We start from the raw sequence: 3,822 nt of genomic DNA on the forward strand, positions 1-3,822 counted from the left end.
GTAAGTTTGTACCTCTAGAGTCTTCCTATTTCCATCTTATAGGAAACGGCTCTCTGTGCCCAGAAACCACTGAGGTCGCAAAGCTCATGACTGGGCGCCTAGCTCAAGACCTTCAGGCCGTGGCCCCCGGCAGGGAAACCATCCGCTTCTCTGGGCCCCGTTTTCCTCCTGGTGACATGGGGTGGCCACAGAACTCGAGTGAGAATGAAGGAATGTGTTGGTAAAACACTTTGCTGATGTTGGTTGTTAGGAGTGGGCGGCTGGGCTAGGGGCACGGGGCGAGGAGGACTGCGTGGCTGGCACAGGGCCCCTCACCCCTTCCCTGGGGTGCCTCTCCTCTGCCTCGTCTGAATTCACAATAAATTGTCGGTCTGGCAGAAGGGGAGACGTGACTTTAGCTTTTCAGCACGGGCACGCTGAGGTTAGCTTTAACGCCTCACACGTCAGCTGTGGAGTCTGCACACAGGGCAGGTCACTCCATGGACTGCGCCCCCAAGTACCCTGGCACCTTGGCATCCCTGGCCGGAGCCCAGGGGGTGCGCACAGAAGGCTTCTTCCCTGTCAGCACACACCGTCTGTGACGGCGGTCATCCCCGTAAGACTCGCCAAGAAACGGTCACGAAACATGAGGCATGTTGATGTTATTCATTGGCAGAGAAAATCAATTCAGTGCTTGTTGGGGAAACCTCATCTCATGTGGGGCCTGGTGGGTGAGTGTCTCCGTCCCCGTATTTTCTGGTCTTTACTTTCCTCCATCAGCACACGCGCAGGCAGGCTTCCCAGGGCGCTTCTAGCTGACGCGTCCTTTCCGGGTCTTGAGTCCAAGGCTGCAGGGAAGGAGGGGGAGCCTGGAGAACTTCTCCTTGGAGGAAGGAGGAGCCCGCCGTCCTCTGGGGGCACCTCTCGCTCCTCCGTGAAGGCCGCCCTGTCTGCGCCTGACCAGTTTGTAGGGTAGGAGACCCGGAGGGCGCCCGCTCCCGCGAGAGATCTAGAAACGCTCGCCCATCTCCAGTAACAGAGCACGTGGAGATCTTGCAGAGCTCTAAAAGGCATGTGATCTTTTGGCTCAGAAAAGTGAAGTGTGTTGTTTAACCCGTAGCCAGTGTGATGACTGAGTGACGCGGAATTCAGAATGGTTATGCTTGGGCTCCCCGGGTGGCTCAGTGGCAAAGAATCTGCCTGCCTATGCAGGAGATGCAGGTTCTATCCCTGGGTCAGTAAGATCCCCTGGAGAAGGAAATGGCAACCCACTGCAGTATTCTTGCCTGAGCAACCCCATGGACAGAGGAGCCTGGCGGGCTACAGTCCACGGGGTCGCAAAGAGTCAGACATGACTTAGTGGCTAAAAAACAACACGCCCTCGGTCAGAAACCTGAACGCTGAAGGTGGATCCCTCCCCAGCTCTTCCTGGAGAAGCGGCCCAGAGGGTGGACCCGTGGTTGTATGTCTCCTTAGTTGGACCCATGACCACAGTCCAATTGGGCAAATGACAACTTGTAAAATGCATGCAGAGGTGTTACATTCCCATCTTAACCAAGGGACACGGGTCATTAAGTGTCCCATACGTACAGCGCTCATACTTCTGTCTGTTCTTGAGGTGGTTATGACATGAACGATGTTTCCTTCAGCATTTACTAAGGCGCTGAGCTCACTGAGTTAAAGATTAGGTTTCCAAGCCCAAGCTCATGAAGGGCTGGCAACGTTTCACAGGCAGACACAGAAACGTGTGAGCCTGGGGGGCTTCTCTGGTGTCCAATGGTTAAGAATCTGCCTTCCAATGCAGGGGGCCAGGGTTCAATCCCTGGTCAGGGAACTAGAGTCCACAGGACGTGGGGCGATTGAGTCCAAATGCTGCAACTACTGAGCCCACACGCCATGACCAGAGAGAAGCTGTCACGCTGCAGGGAAGAACCCGTGCAGTCAAATAAACAAATGGTTTTAAAGAGAAGAGCGAGGAGATGCGGCAAGAGTAATCTGCGGCTTCTAGGGTGAGGGTCTCTGCCAGTCCCCAGGGGCTTTCTCCTGGTCCAAGGGAAGACCTCAGAACAATAAGTCCCCAAACCAAGTTCAAATCAGAGTGATGCAGCCCAGCTGGTACTCCCAGCTTTCACACACACACACACACACACACACACACACACACACACACACCCAAAATGCACATCTGATACACATTCTCATTTACACATTGTTCCTCACATGGAGATTGCACAATTTTTGTGAGTTCTCGCTGCCAACTTAGGTTTCCAGTCACGACTTTAATTCATTCTAATTCATTAGGTTGTGCCTCCAGATCTCACGCACTTCCTAGTGACGATTGCCCTGACCCCCGACCTCTCCCCTCTGCCCCTGCCCTCCTCCTGGGAAGGGGCTGCTCTCAGCCACACAGGTGTCTAGGCTTCACAGGTAAGGACCTCGGGGGCTTTGGACGGGGGGTCGTTGGAGGCACACAAGACATCCCACCTTGAGTCCTCTTCATCCTTCATGGTAAGTGTCAAGCTTCCTATTGAGTCACACTCTTCTTAAGACCCCCTCGACCCCCACAGAGTTACACAGTGCACCCACGTCTCAGATCTTTTTCACCACATCTGTGCCCCTCCAATGAGTCTGAGGCAAACATCCCTTTTATCTGGACTCCGTGGACTGATACAGACCTGAGATCACAACTAACTTTAACTCTTCTTCAGAGTCCCTACCTGGACCTGGGCCCCCAAAAGGACTTCAGCCACCGATTCAGTGAGGAAGCATCCAATTGCCATCAACACAGTCATCTGTCAGCGGCCGAAAACATGACGTGTCTTGCTTATTAGCAACTTGCCAATGTTTTTCCTTCCCAAACTTAAATCTACCCGGGTTTTAAGGACTTCTTCAGTACTAAGTGCTGGGCTTTACAGATAAATGGAGTGTGAAATGGCAACCCACGCCAGTGATCTTGCTGGAGAATTCCATGGACAGAGGAGTCTGGTGAGACATGGGTTTGCAAAGAGTCGGACACGACTGGGAGATGAACACGTACGGATAAAGACAGCGCTCAGGGAGGCTGGCTGCCCAAGGGATGCCCCTCGCTAGGCCAGAGCTGGGCCTTGCGTCCACGTCTCGTGGCCAGAGCCCCGGGCCGCTGCCCTGGGGGGCTGAGCGGCACCAGGACCCCGCCTTCCGCCCGTGAGACAGCCCATCGCACAGGAGCAGGACCGGTGGCGCAGAGAACAGAAAGCAGGGCTTTAAGCCGGCAGCCAGAGAGCAGGCCTCCGACTGGAGGCCCTGCTGGCAGGATGCCTGGCTTGGAGCAACTGATCAGCAGATTTCTGTGTAACAAGGGCATGACTTCACGAGTGACTGGGGGACTTTGTCCAGAAAGCAGCGAGGAGGAGGTTGTTTGGGGACAAGAGGCATTCTCAGCGTGTGGTCCCCACCCTCCCTCACTTAGACTTCTTGGAGGGGATGGAGACAGACTAGACGTGAGCCCTTCTCTGGGTGACAGTCACCGTGGGTGTGAAACCAGAGACTTAGCCCAGATCGCAGGCATTTCCCAGAGGGTTTTCTCTGAGCCTGGACCCTACCTGTGGAGATGGGTTTACTGTGATGCTAAAGCCTCAAGCCTCTGACTCACACTGCCCACTTCCAAGGTCCTGGGAAGGGCTCTGGCAAGGTGTTCACAAACTCACATGCTCTTGTGAAATTTGCCAAGCACGGTATTTTACTTTATTTTTTTCAAACATATAATGCCCTTCTTAGATATTTAGGATAAGAAAAATACAGAGTCAACCTAAGAACCAAACATGCAGTGAAAATAAACTGCTTAATGTAAGTCAAGCATATCAA

This window comes from Odocoileus virginianus, chromosome 27 (genome assembly GCF_023699985.2).
Source record: "Odocoileus virginianus isolate 20LAN1187 ecotype Illinois chromosome 27, Ovbor_1.2, whole genome shotgun sequence".
NCBI lineage: Eukaryota > Metazoa > Chordata > Mammalia > Artiodactyla > Cervidae > Odocoileus > Odocoileus virginianus.